Raw genomic sequence first — 24908 nt, 5'->3', positions numbered from 1 at the left:
TTATGGTGAGGAGCGCTTTGTTCACACGGCAGCCCCGGGGCACCGAGACATTAGACCGAGTTCATTCAATCTGAAAACACGAGGCCCTTTCGTAAAGCATCACAGTTCCAGGACTGTAGTCGGATTTGAGTAAAGTCGAAACCCCTCCTACATCCTGAGCTTGTTGCAACCATCTTCTGTAGATAGCTAGGCCTCTCCTCCAACTGCACATATTAACAAGGCCAACTTGAATAGCTTTTTATCTGCTCCTGAGGATGTCATACAGAACAGAGCTGAATGTGCTCCTCCAGTTTTCTGCAAGGTTTCCCACTAAGGCAGCAGTGGCCAAACTTGGCCCTCCCACTCTTTTTGGGACTACAATTCCCATCATCCCTGATACTGGTCTTGTTAGCTAGGGATGATGGGAGTTGTAGTCCAAAAGCACCTGGAGGGCCAAGTTTGGCAACCACTGCACTAGGGGGAAGTGGGTTATAGCTCATTATTGTGGAGAACGTACCCTCCAACATTACTTCGATTAAAATAGGGACGTCCTATTCCCTAGGGCTTGCCAATCAGAAGGTTGGCAGTTCGAATACCCGTGATGGGGTGAGCTCCTGTTGCTCGGTCCCTGCTCCTGCCCACCTAGCAGTTCGAAAGCACGTCAAAGTGCAAGTAGATAAATAGGTTCTGGTTCACCAGAAGCAGCTTAGTCATGCTGGCCACATGACCCGGAACCTGTACACCGGCTCCCTTGGCCAGTAAAGTGAGATGAGCGCCGCAACCCCAGAGTCGTTCACGACTGGACCTAATGGTCAGGGGTCCCTTTACCTTTACCTATTTCAGAAGAAGAGGAGGAGGAGGAGGAGGAAGATTGTGTTCCGTTAGTGGAAACTGCTTGTAGTAATGTGGTAATTGGGCAAAAAATGTGTTAAAATGTGCATATCAAGAGAAATGCACACTTAAATGCTGGCAAGGTTTGATGAAGGCATCCTTTTAAAATAAGAATTCACAAACTGATGCAGAAATTTCCCAATTTTAAATGGTGGAAATGAGAAAAAACAAAACTGACAATTAAACCATTGCAGGAGCATCAGAAGCTGCCTTATACAGAATCGGGCCCTTGGTCTATCTAGTTCAGTATTGTCAGCATGGACTGGCAGCAGCTGTACAGGATTTCACGCAGGGTTCTCCCCTAGGCTGACCTGGGATTGAACCTGGCACCTCCTGCATGCAAACCCAATGCTCTACCACCAATTTATTACCCTTCTTCTTGTTAGAATCAATCAGCCAATCATTATGGGTGATATCCAATGTTAACCATACTTTGAGTAGACCCAGGGAAATCTGAGTATCACTTGGTTGAGTATCACCCAATATCTCGGTTAATAGTTATCAATCAACTTGTTTCATCCCATTTCCTGACCTAAAGGGATCATTATAGGGTGTCAGAAGCAGCCACCATCTGCTCAGTGTGACACCAATGTATTTAGCTCCCAGTGAGTGATGGAGAATGAAACCAACTGCACTGATTATCCCAGACCCTCCAAGTGTCCCTAATTTCTAGAGACATCCCTGATTTAGAGAAGCCGTCCCAGTTTCTGATTTGATCCCGGAATGTCCCACTTTTCCTTACTATTTTCATTGGACAAATGGGACAAATGTTGGAGGGTATGGAGTAATCCAACCCCCAAGCCGTCTGAAGGCAATCCTGTATAGGGAAGGTTTTTTTTTAATGTTGTTAATAATAATAATAATAATAATAATAATAATAATAATAATAATTTATTATTTGTACACCACCCATCTGGCTGGGTTTCCCCAGCCACTCTGGGAGGCTTCCAACAAAGATTAAGAATACATTAAAATGTCACACATTAAAAACTTCCCTGAACAGGGCTGCCTTCAGATGTCTTCTAAACGTCTGGTAGTTGTTTATCTCTTTGACATCTGGTAGGAGGGCGTTCCGCAGGCCGGGGGCCACTACTGAGAAGGCCCTCTGCCTGGTTCCCTGTAACTTGGCTTCTCGCAGTGAGGGAACCACCAGAAGGCCCTCAGCACTGGACCTCAGCGTCCAGGCAGAACGATGGGGATGGAGACAATCCTTCAGGTATACTGGGCCGAGGCCGTTTAGGGCTTTAAAGGCACTTTGAATTGTGCTTGGAAATGTACTGGGAGCCAGTGTAGGTCTTATGTTTTTATATATGTTGGAAGCTGCCCAGAGTAGCTGGGGCAACCCAGTAAGATGTGTGGGGTGTAAATAATAAAATTGTCATTATGGAATGGGACATCTCTATTTTCGTCAGAGAAATGTTGGAGGGAATTCATATACAGGCCATGCCTTGGAGATATTACAAGTGCAGTTCCAGACCACTGCAATAAACGGAATATGGCAATAAAGTGAGCCCTGCCACCTTGTTTTGTTTCCTGGTGCATATAAAAGTTATGTTTACACTATACTATAGTCTATTAAGTCGGGTCCCCCTGGCTGCAGGGGCGTGAAGAGAAAAACCCGGCTCTAGGCCTAACCAGGTCCACTCCCATGGTCAGAAGAGGGCTAGCAGTGGCGAGGGGCCGGGCTGCTTGCGGCTGCATCCCTTCCAGAGAGCCAGTGTGGTGTAGTGGTTAAGAGCGGTAGACTCGTAATCTGGTGAACCGGGTTCGCGTCTCCGCTCCTCCACATGCAGCTGCTGGGTGACCTTGGGCCAGTCACACTTCTTTTTAGTCTCTCAGGCCCACTCACCTCACAGAGTGTTTGTTGTGGGGGAGGAAGGGAAAGGAGAATGTTAGCTGCTTTGAGACTCCTTAGGGTAGTGATAAAGCGGGATATCAAATCCAAAGTCCTCCTCTTCTTCTTCCTCGTAAGGAGCAGTTTCTGCTAAGCGCAATAAAGTGATGCACAATAAAACAATTATGCCTGTATGAGTTTTCCAAATGGTGATTTTTTTTTAATCCCAGTTGGCATGAGCATTGGATTTTAACTGATTTTATATGTGCACTGTGCCTCTTTTAAACTGTGCGTATAAGTTTTTAAAATTGCTTTTATATTCCTTTTTGTTAGAGTGTAAATTGCTTAAAGCTTAAACAATATGTGCTTTTGTTAAGTGATCAGAAATGAACGGGGGTGGGGGATGAAGAGCATCTTCGTAGGTAAGCAGCCCTTGTCCCCTGCCTTGCTGAACAAGGAAAGAGCCTCTGAGGGAGACACATTTGTTACCTGGCTGTGCCAAGTGATAGACAGCGAAGGGCCGCGAAGGTCGGAGCAATTGTTTTTAAGCCTTCCCGAGATTCCCACATCCATTAGAGAGGCAGAGGCTGAGCACATGGCCTGGGGGGCACTTTGCAGCAGAAGTTTTGTGGCGGTAGTTTGCAGTGGCCGAGCTGAAAACAGCAAGAAAAGAGAAGCGGCAGAGCTATGAACTAAGTAGGTCAAAAGCAAAGGAGGAAGGAAATAAAACAGAGGAAAAGGCAGGCAGCTGTAGAGCTGGGGTTTGAAGACACAAGGAACACCCCAAGACATAAACACGAGGGGGGGGGGCGGAGAGACGATGACACTGGAATGTGAGCGATTTCTAGCTCCTGCTTTTAGATCCAAGTGTCATCACTGAATTCCTTATTCTTTGTGACTGGCCTGCCAGCCCTTTCAGCTGCTGCTACTTCCTTTGTCTAGCCTTTCTCAGCTACATTTCGTGGGCACTGGATTCTGGGTAACCCACCACAGCCCCCCCCTTCTTGGAGCAGGAGTAGGGGCTTTCACAGTTTCCAAGCCATTCTCGGTCCAGACACAGAAGCTTTTAGATGGCAAAACTCAGTTTAAACAGTGCTGTACGGCTTAGGGCAATGAATGGAAAAGGAAAACATTTTTTTTCCCCCTGCAAACAGAGAGGAGCTTCAGCATACTGATCAGGAAGCTTAAAAAAAAAGAGAGAAAGAAAAAAAGGAGGAAAAACTGCAATGGTAGCAAAAGGCCCCCAAGCCTTCAGCAGTATTTGCAGCTGAACTGATGAGGAGAAAGAGGAGGCTGAGTTGTATCGCTGGAGGAATACATTAGCAATCAAAGCAAGGGCATACCCAGAACATTATGTAAGGAAATGAAAGTACATCATATGCTGTGCTCTCTTTCTTCTTTGCGCCATACCTCCCACAGATATCTGTTTCTCCGCCGCTTTTTAAAAGCTTTTATCCTTATTAGAGGCCAAATTGATGCTCGCTGCAAGCATTAACTCTGGGTGAACCGCCCATCCTGTTGACTGCTGAGTCCCATGTTCTCGACAGACCTGCCTCCTTTTGGCTAGCACTTAATTCTGAACCTGTCAGTCAGATTAGCAGCCTCCCGCAGATGGTGGCGACATCCCAGGCAACCAAAGGTGAAGGGCCTCCCCATCGCAGCCCAAGTTGTGCAACGATGGGGAGGCCATGCGGAGCAGCTGTTTTGAGTCTGCTGGCGAGCTCTCTTGCCTGGGCAATCCAGGAGCATGGAGGGAAGGCTTGGCCATTTGCTAATGGAACCACTAGCAGTCTACATGGATTGTTATTATTCTGACGTGGTTCGCCCATGCCTCTTTCTATCCATCGGAAAGCAGAGGTTGGATGGCCATCTGTCATAAGATGTTTTAGCTGAGATTCCTGCATTGCAGAGGGTTGGACTAGATGACCTTTGATGTCCCTTCCAACTCTAAGATTCTATTATTCTATGAAAATATATTTATGCGTCTGCCCAGTTGTACGGTGATTGCCTCACAGATAAGAGGCTTTTCCAGACAACCTGTTTATTTGACATTCATCCTAATTTGCTTACACCACAAAGATTACATGTTGGATAGACTATGTCCGGTCTTTTATTATTATTTATTATTAATTCATATACTGCTTAAATGGCATAATGGTTTCTAAGCAGTTTGCAACTATAAAATCTACTCGTATTTCTCTGTGAATGTCTATATAAAGTATAAAGATCAAGAAATCTTTATTGCGCATTCATTCTGATTTGTTTACAGGATAGGTATACGGAGCAGTCACCTTGAGCATTAATAATTCGGGATGAACATTGATAATTAGCTCATCCCACTTTTCACTGTATTTCCCTATCACTTTCCTAACTGCAAATGGTGGATGTTGTTTTTTAAAGCGGATTTGTGATACCAGGGCAACAGGTGTTTTGATCTGCTTTAATTGTGCAAACCCAAAGCTATGGCACACACTTGAATCCCTGCCACATAATAGTGGCTTTCTGGAGGCATCCTAAGATCTTCGGGTTGTGAAAAGGGGTGAGCATACCTAAACCAAAAGCTTTGCTGGATGAATGAGAGAGCTTGGAGAGACCAGACGGATGCAACCTGGAAACAAGAGCCAACAGAGCACTGCAAAGGAGCACACCTCACAAGCCTGCAGCCTAACCCGTTCACCCAAATCCCTGCAGATCTCTGTCCATAATCCCTGCTAAAACTGTTAACAAGATCTAAGGCCCCATCTGCACTAAACATTGAGGATACTAACATACAAATTTAAAGTCATGGCTCCCCCTGCCCCAAGAATCCTGGGAGCTGTAGTTTTGTTAAGGATGCTGAGAATAGCTAGAAGATCCCTGGACGCGGGTGGCTCTGTGGTCTAAACCACTCTGTGGTCTAAACCAACCTCTTGGATTTGCCAATCAGAAGGTTGGCGGTTCGAATCCCCACGACTGGGTGAGCTCCCGTTGCTCTGTCCTAGCTCCTGCCAACCTAGCAGTTCAAAAGCACACTAGTGCAAGTAGATAAATAGGTACTGCTGTGACGGGAAGTTAAACGGCATTTCCGTGTGCTCTGGTTTCCGTCACAGTGTTCTGTTGTGCCAGAAGCAGTTTAGTCCTGCTGGCTGCATGACCTGGAAAGCTGTCTGTGGACAAACACTGGCTCCCTTGGCCTGAAAGCGAGATGAGCGCCACAACCCCATAGTTGTCTTTGACTGGACTTAACCATCCATAAAGAAGGCTGATCGCCAAAGAATTGATGCTTTTGAATTATGGTGCTGGAAGAGACTCTGGAGAGTCCCATGGACTGCAAGAAGATCAAACCTATCCATTCTGAAGGAAATCAGCCCTGAGTGCTCACTGGAAGGACAGATCTTGAAGCTGAGGCTCCAAATACTTTGGCCACCTCATGAGAAGAGAAGACTCCCTGGAAAAGACCCTGATGTTGGGAAAGATGGAGGGCACAAGGAGAAGGGCACGACAGAGGACGAGATGGTTGGACAGTTTTCTCGAAGCTACCAGCATGAGTTTGATCAAGCTGCAGGAGGCAGTGGAAGACAGGAGTGCCTGGCGTGCTCTGGTCCAGGGGGTCATGAAGAGTCGGACATGACTAAACGACTAAACAACACCACCGTCCAGGGGTCCTTTACCTTTTTTTTCTTTTAGGAGATCCCTATTCTCCTAGGAAACTGCCACACACAAAAGGAAGAAGCCCCAAATGTTCATCGAACAGTTATGAAGATGAGGACCACAGTTATCAAACCGCAAGAGGGAGTTGGACATGTCATCGTTAGTGCTCTTCCCCAAGGTCTCCAGGCAGGTGTGCTCTGCCTTTGACGTTGTCTTGGCATCTGTAAAATAACGGGTGATAAACTTGTCAGAGTTGCCTTGAGACTTTAAGTACCATTTGCTCTGCCTCACTGACTTGAATATAAAGAATTTTTTAGCTTCCATTCCCTACGTGAGACGAGCTTTCCATAAGACTCCCTCAACAGATGTATTGCCGGCTTCCCCTGCCGTTTAGCACTTCTGTATAAGTGGTCAATCACTATAATAACATTAACTGTGACAAATTCTCTCGGTGTTAGCGGATATAATACCATGTGCAGTTCCAGAGGAATTTTTCATTCGTCTCGCTGATCACAACCTTTGAAATATCCTGCATCATGGGCTTCCATGTGTCTTGATGTGCCGAGTGTGAATAGGAACATTTCCCCAGTATTTAAAAAAGGAACAGTGCCTGCCTGTCATTTCAAAAGCAGGTTTCTTTGTGCCATATAAAGCTCAGATGAAACTCTGAGTAACTAATATATCTCTGCTTTGTTCACTATGTAAATCCTGGAACAGCTCTTTAGGCCAAGTGAAACAACCACAGAAGGCACAGTAAATTGGCCTACCAGCTGACTTAGGAAATGTGCTTTAGGAGGACACTTTGTTATGTAATGAAGGTACATTTCTCCTTACCTCCAATGTTTCTCCAATCAAAATAGGACATCCTATACCATTGTTGTTGTTTAGTCATTTAGTCATGTCCGACTCTTCGTGACCCCATGGACCAGAGCACGTCAGGCACTCCTGTCTTCCACTGCCTCCCGCAGTTTGGTCAAACTCATACTGGTAACTTCAAGAGCACTGTCCAACCATCTCATCCTCTGTCATCCCCTTCTCCTTGTGCCCTCCATCTTTCCCAACATCAGGGTCTTTTCCAGGGAGTCTTCTCTTCTCATGAGGTCGCCAAAGTATTGGAGCCACAGCTTCAAGATCTGTCCTTCCAGTGAGCACTCAGGGCTGATTTCCTTCAAAATGGATAGGTTTGATCTTCTTGCAGTCCATGAGACTCTCAAGAGTCTCCTCCAGCACCATAATTCAAAACCATCAATTCTTTGGCGATCAGCCATACCATACCTATACCATACCCTCCAACATTTCTCCAATGGAGACGTCCCCGCCAAGAATTCTCTGATGAAAACAGGGATGACCTAAGGAAAAGCAGGGCATTCTGGGATGAAATCTGAAACCAGGGCAGCTTCTGTAAATTGAGGACTGTCTCTGGAAAACAGGGATAATTGGAGGTGTCTCTAAAGAGAGAGGAAGAAACTCCAAGTGTTGGCTTATCTCCCACCTCATCTTCCACACGTCATGTGTGTGGAGTTGGGTGAGAACTTTTGTTTTTGCTATTTCCTATTTGAAATCAGCTCAAGTAGGCAAGAGTAAGTGTGCTTGGACAATGGCTGGGATGACCCAGTTTCACATCTCCACTCACCCCTGAAGGTCACTGGATGACCTCGGCCCAGTTAGTATCTTCTAGCTTAGCCTACCTCGCATGGTCATTGTGAGGGGAAAATTGGAGGAACAATGTATTTTGCTTTGATCTCCTTGGAGTAAAGGCAGGATGTAAATGTGTGTGTGTGTGTGTGTGTGTGTGTGTGTGTTAGTTGGACTATTCTATGACTGTGCTAGTGAACTTCAAATATAACTGTTTAGAAGTGTGACTAAGCAGATGAAACTACATATAAGTGCAGAAGTGGTAAAACATCATTACAGTGCACTGCCCAAGGTGGGGACAATAAGGCCATGTGAGCAGTGGCTCAGAGGCATTGTGGGTAACAGCAGATTGTCCACATGGGCACTGCATTAGTGACCCCTCCTGTACATAATGCACAAGAGGGAATATATCAGTATTTCCCTAAATCAGTGGTTTTCTTTTTTCTTTTTTAATGTTTTTATTAGCAATTTCAACATAACAAATTATCAAAACATATCATATTCATCTTTTCCCCCTTTTTTACCACCCCCATCAAACCCTCCCTCCCCCCCTCCCAGAGACTTCCTTCAGCTCCTCTCTCTGATTTTTCAGCACATATTATTCTCTGCATGTCATAAAATTATACATATCCTTACATTATAGATCTACCATGTTATCAACCAATAAATTTGTGTATGTTTATTCAAAACCTGCCAAGGAGTCCAATTCATTTTGTTGTCCCTAAATCAGTGGTTTTCAACCAGTGGGCCGTGGCACCCTGGGGTGCCTTGAATGATGGTCAGGGGTGCCATGGGCAACATTGGCCTCTGTCCCTCTTTTCTTTCTTTTCCTCCCTCTTCAATGCCCTCTCACATCTCCCTCCCAAAGATTTGCAAGCTGCTTGTTGCAGCAACTATAAGCTCCACAGGTGAATGGTGCCTCTGGTGCCTAAACCTCTGTTTGGGGCCTAGGGGCGCAACTCAGAGACTGGGGCAGTGGCAGCAACTGCCTGGAGGACTCCCAAGGAGAGGGGAGAGGGGAGGGGGCAGAGGGGACACTCCACAAGGTAGGGTGTTAAAAAAAGGGTGAGAGGCAGCCAGCTCTGCAGGCAAGGGGTGACAAAACTGGACTCTTGAGCCCCACAGGGGTGCCACAAAAAGAATGCAGTTGGTCAAGGGAGCCATGGACTCAAAAAGGTCAAAAACCTCCACCCTAATTGCTTTGACTTTGCATGCAAAGAGAAAGTGCTGAAAAAGAATCACGTTCCTTAACTTTGTCACTAAAGCTAGGAGATAAGAATTTGGATACAGGAAATGAGTTGCTCCATTGGGTTAGGAATTATTCTCTTAGACCAATCCGTTTTCAAAGCAGAGCGGCAGTAAATTAAAACACCATCACAACAGGATTTTGTTGTATTGATCAGCTAAGGACAGCAGAGATTTATATTCAGTCACTGGAGATGAGGAGAGGAAAGAGACTAACACCAGCAAGAGGAAATTAAAAAGGGCTTTAAAGATGAATTTCTTGCGACTGGGTTTGAAGAAATGCAATTAATTAGCAATGAACACTAATGCCACCCTTAAAAAAAAAAAATGTACCACCTGTCATCAATATTCTGAAACCTCTTTTATAGATTTGTGATTAACTCCCAGTTATAGACCAATTACCCTGTTCATTATCATACAGGAGCTTGTTACCAGCACCAAATCTATAAATTATGGCTGTGAGTGACACAACTACAGATTTAACAGAACTCGGGGCTGCTTGTCCTGATCCTAATCGCCATCATATATGGAGATCTCGGTGCGCCCCCAAAAGTAATCTAGGGACTGTTCTTGTTTAACATTAAGCAAATGTGCAAGGATTTCAGCAGCCGAAAAATGAAATAGTTGGACTTCTTTAAAAACAACAACTGAGGTTGAAATGAATTGATAAGAGGAAACTGGAACATTGACAGACTGCAGTAGCTTGAATGAAATGTTGCAGTGTCTGTCTGGGAACAGATTTTTTTTCCCTGTGTACGTTTCTAAAGAAAGTGAAGCCTGAAGTTTCAATAGAAACTGGAGACAATGTTATCTCTGCCACAGGAAGGATTCAATTGTATTTTGTATGCACTTTTCTGTTTACCTACATGCTAGCTTGCTAGATGTTATCCTTCAGCAGAGATGTCCCCTTTTCTCCCATATCTCTTGCTTTTCATTGGACTCTTTACCCAAGATGGTTTATGAGTCTTCACGTGTTTCCCCTGCCTTGCTTAGAAAGTCTGGATGGCAATCCTGCTGTTCAGTCAGAGCAGAATAAAAAAAAAAAAAATGCTACTCTCTAGCACCACGGTCCTGAAACCATTTAACTGGGAAATTATTGATTTTAAAAAATAGAAGAGATTTCTGCAAGAGCACTTGAGACCTCACGTTAAAGCTATGTCCAGACACACTTCATTGCACTTCTGTTCATTGTTTTCCTTAAATTTAAGTGTGTCTTTCATTCATACTTACTTCATCATACCAAAACTGCAGGCCTGGACTGCCTATCTCTCTCTTTTTTCTTTTTTTCTTTTTTTCTTTTTTTGCTGAAAGAATGCTGATTCATTTCTTGAATCCATATGTACCCCCAAGAAGTTAGAAGAAGTGCTTTCAGCAAAGTGTGTCCTCGCTAATTGATGGAAGAACCTTGGAGCTGGATTGTGAAGTCGCCAGATTTAGCATCTGCTAAAAGAAATTAGCAGCAGGAATTAACAAAATGTTCGTGGAGAATGGGTCTATGGTGACATGGCTCCAATTCAGCATGATTTAAAAACGAAAAAAGAAAAAAAGAAATCTTCTGAAAATAAGGGAGAAGGGGCCAAGCAGAGGAACAGTGTGAGACTTCTTTTGAGACTAATTGCAGGAAGACCTTTAATGAGTTACAAGCTTTCACACAAGAAAACTCCGAAGTAGAGCATTGAACAGGAAGAAAGACAGAAAGATCACAGGATGAAATGTGAACTGCGGCGGCGCCTCCTAATGTGATCATCAGTGGCAGATTGTACAGGAAAGAGTCAACCTGGGAACCATAGCTGCTTGGTCTAAGCGTTCTCAGACCAAGTGGGTATATTTCCACTACGATACTTTTTTTTTAAGTACCAAAACTTGTACAAAAGGCTCCCAGACTTTATTTATTATACTCAGTTTAACATTTGCTTTCCATTGGTTGTTTTTTTTTTTGTAAGAATTTTTATTGGTTTTACAGAATAATTTTAAACAATACAAACAAATAAAAAAGACATACAAACATGTAAAATTTCATAACCTTTTTTTCATGTCCCTCTCTTCTCGGACTCCCCCAAACCTCCCCTTCCTACATCCCATTTTCCAAAATTTATTTCAGCAAATTCTAATTGATTTTATCAAATATATTTTTTCTTATTCTTTTCTTCAACTTAATCTTATGTCACTGTAATCTCCTTTTCTTTCTCCAAACCTCGACATTTTAACATTCTTCAATTTTATAATAGTTCTTAAGGTAAATTTTAAATTTCTTCCACTCTTCTTCCGCCGTCTCTTTCCCCTGCTCACGGATTCTGCCAGTCATCTCAGCCAGTGTCATATAGTCTATTACCTTCATCTGCCACTCTTCCAAGGTGGGTAATTCTTCTGTCTTCCAATACTTTGCGATGAGTATTCTTGCTGCTGTCGTAGCATACATAAAGAAATTTCTATCTTTCTTTGACACCAATTGGCCGACAATGCCCAAGAGAAAGGCCTCCGGTTTCTTAGGAAAAGTACATTTAAGTACCTTTTTCATTTCATTATATATCATTTCCCAGAAAGCCTTAATCTTCGGGCACGTCCACCAAAGATGATAAAAAGTACCTTCCGTTTCTTTACACTTCCAACACTTATTATCAGGCAAATGATAAATTTTTGCTAGCTTGACTGGGGTCATGTACCACCTATAGATCATTTTCATAATATTTTCCTTTAAGGCATTACATGCCGTAAATTTTATACCAGTGTTCCACAACCATTCCCAGTCAGCAAACATAATGTTATGACCAATGTCCTGTGCCCACTTAATCATAGCTGATTTAACTATTTCATCTTGTGTATTCCATTTCAGCAGCAAATTATACATTTTTGACAAATTCTTAGTATTGGATTCTAACAGTTCAATTTCTAATTTTGATTTCTCCACCTGGAATCCAATTTTCCTGTCTTGTTTATGTACCTCCATTATTTGATAATAATGGAGCCAATCTCGAACCTTAGGTTTCAATTTCTCATAGCTCTGTAACTTCAATTTATCTCCATCTTGTTCCAAAATTTCCCAATACTTTAGCCATTCAGCTTCCATGTTAAGCTTTTTCAGCGCTGTAGCCTCTAAAGGTGACAACCATCTAGGGGTTTTACTTTCCAACAAATCTTTATATCTTATCCAAACGTTATATAATGCTTTCCTGACAATATGGTTTTTAAAGGCCCTATGCACCTTAATTTTATCATACCATAGATATGCATGCCAACCAAATGTATTATTAAAACCTTCTAAGTCCAAGATATCTGTATTCTCGAGGAGCATCCATTCTTTCAGCCAGCAAAATGCTGCTGCTTCATAATACAGTTTTAAGTCCGGCAGGGCAAACCCCCCTCTTTCTTTTGCATCCGTCAGTATTTTAAATTTTATTCTGGGCTTTTTGCCCTGCCAGACAAATTTCGAGATATCCTTCTGCCACCTCTTGAAACAATCTATCTTGTCCAGAATTTGTAATGTTTGGAACAAAAATAACATTCTAGGCAATACATTCATCTTAATAGCTGCAATTCGGCCTAACATTGACAATCTCAAATTTGACCATATTTCTAGATCTTTTTTAATTTCCGACCAACATTTTTCATAATTGTCTTTATACAAGTTCGAGTTCTTAGATGTCAAATAGACCCCTAGGTATTTCACCTTCTTTACCACTGTCAAACCTGTTTCATTCTGGAACTTCTCCCTTTCCATGTCTGTCAAATTTTTTTCCAAAACTTTAGTCTTTTGTTTATTCAATTTAAATCCGGCCACCTGACCAAATTCTTGAATTAGCTCCAACACCCTTTTTGTACTAGTGTCTGGCTCTTGTAAAGTAAATACTAAATCATCTGCAAAGGCCCTTAACTTGTAATGTTTGGCTCCGACCTGTACACCTTTAACCTGCTGGTCATCTCTAATCATATTAAGCAACACCTCCAGAACAGAAATAAAAAGTAAAGGGGAAATTGGGCACCCCTGTCGTGTCCCTTTTTCTATTTTAAATTCTTCAGTTATCACATTATTTACAATCAACTTAGCCTTTTGTTCAGCGTATATGGCACCCATACCATTCTCAAATCCTTGGCCTACCCCCATCCCATGAAGATTCTTTTTCATAAAACTCCAAGAAATATTGTCAAAGGCTTTCTCCGCGTCCACAAAAATCAGAACTGCTTTAGTGTTTATATTCACCTCTAATAATTCCAGAATGTCTATTATGTTCCTCACATTATCTGATAAATGCCTTTTTGGGAGAAAGCCTGCTTGGTCCTTATGAATCTTCTCCATCAACACTCTTTTCAATCTTTTTGCCAGAATGTCTGCAAAAATTTTATAATCCACATTAAGTAATGATATTGGGCGGTAGTTCTTAAGTAACATTTGCTTTCCATTGGTAGTGGCTGCTAAGCATTTAAAATATAAAATATAATGTTGCAATGGAAGAAATAATTTAAACACACTGAACACTCCAAGAGAAAGAAGAAAAAGCAGAAGATCTGTCAGCAAAGAGGGCCATGAAATCGCATTCCTCAGCCACCTATCGCACCCCAAGACTTTCTACAGTATGATAGCAACAACAATTTGATCTTCATAAAAGTCTCCAGGGAGTTGGTCAAATGGGCCTCTCCATGTAGCAAGGTCACCACCCCACGGAAAATTCTCAGTGCCACATTTTTCAACTAGGATGGTACCACAGATGCAACACTGCAGGATCTTAGCCATTTGCACAGTCCTTAAGGACAGTGCTTATGGATTTGGGGCAGTATGCTTTGGACACAGCTAGGAGTGGTGCTTCTAGGCCCCTTTCTTGCTACTAGAATGCCTGTGGCAGTGCCGCAACTGAGTGGCACACATTTTCATCTAAGTGAGGAGCTTTGTCCCATGCCAGAGCTCTTAAAGCAAACATTGTCTCACACAGCCTTCGTCAGCCTCCAGATGTGTTGGACCACCAGTCCCAGCTGGCATGGTTGTGTTGGTGGGGCTGAAGGGTGCGGCATTCTGAAACATCTGGAGGGCCTCAGGCTGGCAAAGGCTGATCTAAAACATTGCTGCATTTTCAAATACCATGAACGCCATTCTTCCATGATAGAGCTCAAAGGTGCTCTCAGGAGCCATCTCACTCCAGGCTTCCCTGTAGTTTCATAGCTCATTTTGCCCCAGCAAGATGAGTCTGGACTTCAAAACCAGACTCCTTTTATGCAGCATGGTGGAGACTTTATTTTGCACGTCAGTGCTAAACAGCTGCAACAGACATTACCAGCGTCATATGGACTATGTAACTCCTGCCTTTGAGATCAAGACAGTTGATGCTCGGGTTGCAAACATGATCCGTGTGGGAAGCATGTTCACAACCTTCAGTGTCCGCAACCTGCAGCGCTGCATCTGCGCACACGCGGGTTGCGATTTGGTGCTTCTGCACATGCGCAAAGCACGATTTAACGCTTCTGTGCATGTGCAAGCACCGAAGCCCAGAAGTAACCCATTCCGGTACTTCCGGGTTCAGCGCAGTGCACAACCTGAAATCGTGCAACCCGAAGCATCTGTAACCCGGGGTATGACTGTAATAAGATCTTCCTTATTTGCATTTCTAAACCCACTCCTCATGTGTGTGTCAATTCTACCCTGATGACTGTGACATTGTGTAACCTGCATCACCATTTTTTAAACATACATTTCTATTCATTTTAGGAGTGTAATTGGGCCAGTTTACTTATATGAAAGCCAACGAAAACATTCCCCCCCCCCAAAAAAAAGAAAAGAGGGGCCCAAGCAGAGCAGGTGCCAATGCACAGGTGGCCAAACCATTGCGAGGGAAAGTCAAGGACCTAATTGTGGAAAGAAAAATGGCATGGACAAGGCCAATGAAGATGAGAGATTCCTAGTTGTCCAATAAGGCTACAGTGAACAAGGTGACAAGTATCAAGGGAAAGAAGAGTCAGGACTACAGGGTCACGGGGACATAGAGCAGCTGGAATGGGGGGAAATAAGAGCCATGAGTACTGCTGCTGATAGGTTCCTCTTTCCCAAACACCTTAGTGTGGAGAAGGATCAGGACACACAAGAGGCAGAGAGTTTTGCCCTCTGAGGCACCCTATCCTGACACTTAACACCTGGGCCAGGTGTTAAGTGTCAGGATGCTGTCAGCGGCTCCCTGCTGGTTGCCCAGAAAAATATAAAGACAAGGGAAAGTTTCTTACCATCCTTTTTTATTTCAGTCTTTACAGAGAGAGGCTATAGAACCCAGCCTCTTGGATAATGGCGTTGTCCCAAGTGAATCTCGAACCCCCTTCTCTCCCACTTCCTCACTCGTCACTTCTACAGCTGCTGCTACCTGCCCTCTGTCTTTGAGCTCTTTGCTCTCCTACTTTTAAGGCTAGCCGGGTTCTGGGAGATGGAGGGTCTGGAATGCTTTCTAATGACAACATGTCAGCTGGGTGTTGTTCCGGCTCTCCCATTATTTCCCCTTCATCTGCCTCTGGGCTATTACCTCCTCCAAACCCCTGTTGTAAATCTATACTGTCTTGGTCTTCCTCCTCCCTGGAAGTTTCAGGATGGGGAGGTGGTCTCCACCCCTCCTCCTCGGCCCAGTCCCTGACATCACGTGGCATTCCCAAGTGATCTCCCGTCCAGGTACTGACCATGCCTGGACCTGCGTAGCTTTAGCAGGCTTGCTGTACCACGTCCTTTAGAGCATTCAAAGCATTTCACATGAATTATCATAACCCTCACAACAACTTCATTGGACAATGTTATTATCCCCATATTTGCAGATGAAGCAAAGATTTGCCTAAGGCCACCTCATGAGATCATGACAATATTTCTACTGAGGCTTTCTTGTTTTATCACTTGGTGTTTTTGCTGTTATCCTACAGAAGCCTAATTTGGTGCTTCGTTTGACATGAAGACGGCTCTGTCTATGGAATCTTAGCAAATAAATCTAGCGTTCTGAATTATTTTGAAAAACTGTTCTTTCCTTCCTGCAGTAAGTAGCTGCAGTTTGGTACCCTGCTGTGAGGACTGTTAGGTATGATTGTGGAAAGGAATGGAAATTTGTGCTCATATGATAATTTCCTTTCTTTGTCTATCTGTGCCTGTCAATCTGCCCTGCCTGGGGAGTTTAGCTGCAATATTTGAACTTTGCTTTTATTGGCAATTATTTTGAGAATCTCTTTTCAAATACAAAGTAATGTATTTGCTATTAACAATACAATCTAGTGTGATTCATATTAGGATCACTTCGCTTCTGGAATCTGTTCTCACTAGGGGAAATGACAAAGTCCCAGCTGTAACTGCAGAAATGGGGCCTTGGGTCTCAAGAGCTGGCAAATGGGGATTCTCAGTTGGGAATTAGTAAAGACAGGAACATTTCAGATTTTAAAACATGTTCAACTTCCTTTAGAAATATATTGAAACCCTTTGGGAAACTAGCTATCACATGACCTAGAAAGAGAGCTTTAAAAAGTCAGTTTAGTAATAGGTGGGCACAATCCACAGTCAATTGAATAGCTCATGATCTGGCTTTTTAATTATTGGTTAATCACATTTAAATATATTTACATATTTCAAAACTTCATTGAAGATCCCTTCTCTCTTAAAGCAAATTATGCTTCACTTACAATATTGCTGTTGTTAATATTATTATTAACCAATCACCTGGCACGCATGTCTCATGGCAATGTACAAAAAAATACTATAAAAGCAGCTAAAAAGTAACAGACAATAACAACTAATAAATTTTAAAACAATACAAATAAATAACCAAGGCAGAAAGCTACGCATCCTGCTGGGAAAGCTTGTCAGAACAAAAATACCGTTAATTATTCCTGGAAAGTGTAAATGTTGCATATTGACAGGAATGCTGTTCCACAGAACAGGGGCAGCCATGCTAAAAGCCCTGCTCCAGGTTCTTAGAAAGCTATCACTTATTACCAGAAGTCTAACTTTAATATTCTCAGTTTAACCAAACTTTAGAGTAGAACATCTTCCCTATGGTAACAACAAACCAAAGTTAAGTTCAAAGTCTATCAGTGTTTTGGATGACTGAGATACAAGAGGCATGCTGGCACTGATTTCAGGCCTAAGACTCTCATTTGGGAAATTAATATTGAAAGATAAACTATGTGCTGTCACTGGATAAAAACTGGAATGGGAAGTAATTTCTTAATTTGTCTGCATCAAGACTAGTTCAGGCAGAAAGGAGCCAATGGTTCCATGTGGCTTCAATAACCGATAGTCCCTTCCAAGTTTCAGGTCTAGAGTTACTAGACATCAGTTGCACTTATCGATTGAGGAACACATTTAATCTATTGATTCATTGCACATTTAACTCTCGATGTCACTTAAATTGAATCTCAAGTGGCATTCAATCACAGAGGTGCTAAAGGCTACAATTTCCAGAGGGCACAACATTAACGGCACGCATGCAGCCTCATCAGTGCCCAGTATTCGCCAACATTACACGCAGGGAGAGAACTCCAGGGAAACAGAAACGGTTTCCCCAGCACTTACTGAGAAAGCCTGTAATTAGCAAGCTAATTCTAAGTCACGTCAAGGGAAATTGCCCGTCATCAATCAAAACAAATAAATCACTCCAACAGAGTCCTCTAGCCACCAAACCTGTATCAGGGGGAAACGTTTTGGGGACTGCAGCGACAAAATGTTTTTTTTTTTTCAGCATTAGTAAACTAAAGGTAAGAATCTGTGATAGAGGTCTAGCAGCTGATACCATCAAACATAGCATCCTCCTGAATCATCTATCTGACTTGGGGTTGGTGGCACAGTGGTATAGCAGTTTTCATCCTTCTGGAGGGTCACAGAGTGAAGGAATGGGTTTCCCAAAACCCATAACTGACTGTGCAGGCAGTTTTAAACTGCACCAAAATCCCTATTTTTTCTTAGCTAAAATGCGTAAACTTGAGTTGTTGAGCAAATGCATAACAAGAACACAGCTCTCTCCTTTATCAGTTTGTGACATCAGGGATAATCCTGGCTGGTCTAGGGGAACAGAGCAGACACGTCAGTGCCTTATCTTATGTGCTGACCACAAAAGACGCACAGACCGAAATCCGGGAACAATGCCGGAAGCTTGTTCCCGGAGATGATGACCTCTTCCTCCAAGATAAGAGTAGGAAGAGGAAGATCCTTTTATGGTCAGGAGTGCAGGAAGGAAATCCCTTTTATGGTTAAGAGTGCTGGAGCAGGAACATCTATGATGTCAACCTGCGTGTACAAGCTGACGTAGCTGGGGAAGGGGGAGAGGGTGTCTGGAGGATATATATACTGCATGAAACTTCTCATTTCTTTGGACTTGCTGTGGACTTGATCACACAAGTGCCTTCTGCTATCCGGAGTGCAGAATCAACTCTTTCTTTGAACCAACCTCAGTGTCATTTGACTTCCTTCCTCCTGTCCCGGAGCAACGCAGACCCAATCGGTGAACTCAAGTAAGGCTACAAGAGCAGTATTGTGGAATTTATAGTTCATGTCTCGATGTTCCATTCTGCTTCCCAGACTTTACTATCTGTATGAAGCTGCAGGGAGAAGCTGTCCAGAGGTCTGGGATGATGTGTTATCAGCGTGAAGATGATGCTCAGCTCTTCCTCTAATTCCACCAACTTATCCCAGGAAGACTGTGAAACTTTTAAACTGGAACTTGGAGGTCAGTTTCGTCAGTTTCCAGAGAAGATGGAAGTGCTGTAAGTGGGAGAACCAGTTAACAAGTAACTTATCAATCAGTAAGATAAAAGTAAAGGACCCCTGGATGGTTAAGTCCAGGCAAAGGTGACTATAACATTTTAAGTGTGTTTTAAGTGCACTATGCAAATGTGACACTAGATGGCGATGGTGTAGTAAAGGTAAAGGTACCCCTGCCCATACGGGCCAGTCTTGACAGACTCTAGGGTTGTGCGCTCATCTCACTCTAGAGGCCGGGAGCCAGCGCTGTCCACAGACACTTGCGGGTCACGTGGCCAGCGTGACAAAGCTGCTCCGGCGAACCAGCACCAGAGCAGCACACGGAAACGCCGTTTATCTTCCCGCTATAAAGCAGTACCTATTTATCTACTTGCACTTAATTGTGCTTTCGAACTGCTAGGTGGGCAGGAGCTGGGACCGATGACTGGAGCTCACCCCGCCGCGGGGATTCGAACCGCCGGCCATGCGATCGGCAAGTCCTAGGCACTGAGGTTTTACCCACAGCACCACCCGCGTCCCACACACCACGCGCGATGGTGAGCTTATGGCAAATTCAATATATTTTTCAAAACGTCTTTTAAAAAAGCATTTTCACAGCTTTTTTTATATGTGTCTAGATTCCAACTTAATAAACTATGTCAGCTTTGGATTTTCCCCACCCCTTGGACCAACATGACTACATTTGTTTCGTTTCATGTTTTGAAATCTGTATGTGTTGGTCCTATAAAACTCATCCTCGGTTTCCACGTTCTCTGTCACAATTTGATAAAATTTATTGGTCTTCCAAAGTGCTAAATTATCATGTGCCTTGACCTTACTAAAGGTTTGTAACAGCTTTAAAGGGATCATTTCAAACAGAACACCATGCTATGCAGAACTTAATATTGCATTCTTTGTACATCCAAAACTGGCAGCATCAGCAAAGAGAGCTATAATGGCTGTAAAAATGATGCAGGGTCTATGAGAAACTACAAGATTTTTGTGTTTAAACATTAATAATTTCCATTGGGTTTGACACTGAATTTATTATTGTCAGACTTCAGCATATCATCAGCTTTTAATACATTTACTTGAGGATATATTTTGTTTGTAGTACCAACTGATTCCACATTTGATTATGTGTCAAGGCCAAAGGCTAAGGACCACTACGCAAGTCTCAAAGTTCCTGCAGGTGGTTTTTATGGCGGAATTTTAATGGAACATTTTAATTGCAAAACAAACAAAATAGGTTATGAAACAGCTCAAAGGGAAATTTATTCCCCCTTTTTAAAGTGTTAGAAAATTAGAATCTTTATCCCTGTTCCATTTTATTCCCTCTTATGAAGAATTGTCTTGTTTGCATATATCAATACTCAATAAATTATCCTTCTTTTAACAGATGATGAATCTGTGTGAGAGCTAGTTGTTTTTGTTCAATTTCAGGCCATTGCCTTAATATTTGTTTAGTTATAGTTAAAAAACATGGCAACTAACAACAGGGCAATTCTAAGCATTGCTACTCGGAAGCAAATCACACTGAATTCAGTGGGGGCTTACTCCCCAGGATTACACCTATGATGTATAACATTTGGTACAAAGCTATTTGTCAAATTTTCTGTTGCTCTGACTTTTCATATTTGTTTTCCTCTGGTACTGAATTATAAGCTCTGGATTATTATTTTTACACGGAAGAACAGTAGTATAATGGCTAAAATCTTCTGTAGAACTGAAGTTATGCTTCCTGCCAGATTTGTTATTCATATAAAAATTCAGAGAAAGATCCAGGGTTATTTATTATCTTCACTTTGGCTCCCTCTTCTTACACAATTCACTAGCCATAAATCTCCACCATTTCTGCTCCTCTGGTGATCGAATAGGATTACATAAGGGACTGAGCCATAGGCCAGGAACAGGAAACTGGGAGCCAGGAGTCATGTGAAAGAGTCAAAACAGAGAGACAAGATTCAGCGCTGAGGGATCAGACTTTGAATTACAGCTGGAGAACTCAGCAGGGTTGGGGAGACCACAGATTTGCCAGGCAAGATCCCATGTCACGGTCCGGTTCACTGGTGACTGAAGTCCCAGCAGGGGACGTCAGTGTTATGTAGTGTAGTTTCACCCTGGGCCAACAGGGGGATACTGTATATAGTTTTCACTCAGGTCTGTAGATAGTTTTCACTCAGGTCCGCGGCAGTTATTTTAGGCGGGAACTCTGGGCTGTTGTGGTTACAATGTTGACAGCCGGCTGCCTATAAATACAGGCCGGCTGAGCTGTTCGCAGTTAGTTCTATTCCAGCTTACCATAATAAAGAGCTACTTGAAGAAATCGCTGTGCCGGCTGCTATGTCAACCCACCACCTAACACTGGCGACGAAGGTGGGATTGATGGACATCAGAGCACAGCCAGATGCGGCCAGCCTCTGAACTGAGCTGAATCACTGAGCTGAATCACAGAGCGAAATCACTGAGCGAAATCACTGGGCAGAACCAATTCAGAGCTGACTGTTCTGGCTAGAGCACTGTGTTCCATCCATCGCCCTTCACGCCGGCATCGGAATCATGGCTTCACTTGTGCCTCTACCGCCGTTTGCGCCAGCCTCTGAATCATGGGACTCCTACCTCGCTCGGTTCGACTGCTACCTCCAAGCCAACGAGCTGACAGAAGTATCACAGGAGCGGAAGCGGGGCCTATTCCTCAGCCTCTGTGGGCCTGAGGTGTTTGAGACGGCCCGAGCGTTGGTTGCGCCTGAAGCAGTCCAGGCAACACCATGGGACACGATCCAAGAGAAGCTCCGCAACCACTACGCACCAAAGCCGTCCAAGATTGCTGCCCGCCATGCGTTCTACCACCGGAACCAGGCAGAGGGGGAGTCAATCAACAACTACACCACCGCCCTGCGACAGGCTGCAATGCACTGTGAGTTCCGAGACTTAGACGATGCCCTGATGGATCGAATCGTCTGCGGGGTCCGGGACATCCATCTGCAACGGCGCCTCCTAGCCAAGCCAGACCTCACGCTACAGAAAGCCATTGAGGAGGCTGTGGCCTCAGAAGCTGCTGAACGCTCCGCCCAGGAGATCCGCAAGTCCAGCAGCCCGCGTCTTGCTAGGGAGCCAGTTCCGGTGCATCATGAAAAGGCCAGCAGTGAGGAGGCATCCTCCAGTGAAGACGATGACGTGCACCAGACAAAGCGGGAGCGCAGGAAGTTCCAACAGAAGTCCAAGGGCCAACCGGAATGTGCTGGCTGCGGAGGCAACCATTCCCGTGCCAAGTGTCGATTCAGAGACGCCATCTGTAGGAAGTGTTCCAGAAGGGGCCACATCGCTAAGGTATGCCGATCGGCTCCGTCTGACACCCCCCCTTCATCGATTCGCAAGTCCAAGTCTTCACTCCAGTCTGCCAAGGAAAGTTGTTTCGCTCTCACCAACTGCCGCTGCCCGTCTGGAACCACGATTGGCCAAACCGACTCGCCTACGCGACGCAAGCTGAACGTCACGGTGCTCATTGAAGGAGCTCCATGTGACATGGAGATCGACACCGGGTCTGCCCTGTCCATCGTGTCATGGAGCACCATCAAAAGACTGGTACCCAGAGTGTCCAAAAGGCAACTCGACTCTCACCGCGTACACCTGAGAGACTACCAGGGAAACGACATTCCCGTGGTAGGCGTTGGCCGGTTCCGGATCGCCTTCAAGGATTTTTCGGGCCTGCTCCGGTTGGTGGTGGTCGAAGGTCAGCGGCCAAGCCTCCTAGGGCTAGACTGGTTTGATGCCCTCGGCCTGGAAGTCACCGGCATCAACTGCATCTCTAACGCAGAGACTGAGGGTCTGGTCAAAGACTTTGCCGAGGTTTTTGACGGCACCTTGGGCCAATATACAGGTACGCCCATCTCCTTTAGCCTTGATCCACAAGTCGCCCCCATCAAGCTAAAGCCACGCCGGGTTCCCTTTGCTCTCAAGGCTAAGGTGGATGAACAACTGGACAAACTGATCGCCCAAGGAGTTTTGGAGCCGGTTGACCACGCAAAGTGGGAAACCCCCATCGTCACGCCTGTCAAGCCAGATGGGTCGGTGAGAATCTGCGCTGACTACAAGTGCACGATCAACAAGGCACTTCAGCAGCACGCTTATCCGGTTCCTGTTGTCCAACACCTGCTGCATTCCCTGGGTGAGGGTAAGGTCTTCGCTAAGCTGGACCTTGCCCAAGCCTATCAACAACTGCCAGTCGATGATGCCACTGCTGAAGCCCAGACGATCGTCACCCACCGGGGGGCTTTCCGTTGCCGCCGGTTGCAGTTCGGGGTGAGTGTGGCTCCTGGCATCTTCCAAAGCCTTATGGAGCGTCTCCTGCAAGGGCTTCCGGGCGTGGTACCATATTTTGATGACGTCTTGGTGTCTGCAGACTCACACCAGCAGCTGTTCGAGCGCCTCCGTGCCGTGCTGACCAGGTTCCAGGAGGCCGGGCTCAAGGTAAAGAGGGAGAAGTGCCAGATCGCCGTTCCACAGGTAGAGTTCCTGGGCTATCTTATCGATGCCTCCGGTCTTCATCCAACCACATCCAAGATCCGCGCTATCCAGCAGGCCCCCACCCCAAAGAACAAAACGGAGTTGCAGGCATTCCTGGGGCTGCTGAACTTTTATAACATGTTCCTGCCCCACAAAGCCACAGTGGCTGAGCCTCTTCACCGACTCCTTAGCACTAAGACGCCTTGGGCCTGGGGTCATCGGGAGACGGCGGCCTTCAACGCGATCAAGGCTCTCCTTTCTTCAGACAGTGTGCTGGTACAGTACAGTGAATCCAGGCCGCTGGTCCTTGCCTGCGACGCCTCACCTTTTGGCATCGGTGCTGTCCTTAGTCACCGTTTTCCAGATGGAAGAGAAGCACCGCTCGCCTACTTTTCCAGGACACTATCTCCGACGGAACGGAATTACAGCCAGCTCGACAAGGAGGCATTGGCACTTGTGGCTGGAGTGAAGAGGTTCCATGAATACCTCTATGGCAGGACTTTTGACCTCATCACTGACCACAAGCCACTCCTGGGCCTCCTCGCCGGTGATCGTCCAACTCCACCGGTCCTCTCACCACGCATGCTGCGATGGACTGTTTTCCTGGCTGCCTACCACTACCGGCTCATCCATCGCCCGGGGAAATCGATGGGCCATGCCGACGCCCTCAGCCGTTGCCCTCTTCCAGCATTTGTGGAAGACCCGGCTCCAGCTTCATCGCTCCTTCTGATTGAGGATCTTCCGGCAGCGCCTGTATCGGCTGCCACTGTGGCCTCCGCATCTGCCCAGGATCGCACCATCAGCCGGGTGCTCAACTGGGTGTGGAGGGGGTGGCCACAAGGGCCTTTTGCATCGGAGTTCCAGCCCTTCGCAACCAGACAACATGAACTCTCAGCTCATCGTGGCTGCCTGCTGTGGGGAGACCGCGTCGTGATTCCCCAGGGACTCCGTCAGCGCGTCCTGGAGGCTCTGCACGTTGGCCACCCGGGAATTGTCAAAATGAAGGCGTTGGCTCGGTGTTACGTCTGGTGGCCTAATATGGACGATGCCATCACTGCCTGGGTGTCCGCCTGTCAAGCGTGCCAGGAGTCGAGGCCTGCACCACCGGCAGCTAAGGGACACACCTGGGAGACGCCAAAGACACCCTGGTCGAGGGTGCACATCGATCTGGCTGGCCCCTTTCACGGCCGGACCTTTATGGTAGTGGTGGACGCCTATTCCAAATGGCTGGAGGTCGCCCTGATGCCCTCCACCACTACCGAAGCTGTCATCCGGGTGCTGCAAGGCCTGTTTGCAACGCATGGGTGTCCTGATGTCCTTGTCTCTGACAACGGACCGCAGTTCACGTCAGGCACGTTTGAACGGTATCTTTTGGGACTGGGCATCCGCCATGCCCTAACGGCACCTTTTCATCCATCCAGCAACGGGCAAGCGGAAAGAATGGTGCGCTCGACAAAAGAGGCACTGGCGCGCCTGGACCGGGGAGACTGGCATGAGCGGGTCGCCGAA

The sequence above is a fragment of the Podarcis pityusensis genome (assembly GCF_964106645.2).
Source record: "Podarcis pityusensis genome assembly, chromosome: 17".
Taxonomy (NCBI): domain Eukaryota; kingdom Metazoa; phylum Chordata; class Lepidosauria; order Squamata; family Lacertidae; genus Podarcis; species Podarcis pityusensis.
Note: the sequence above shows the minus strand (reverse complement) of the source record.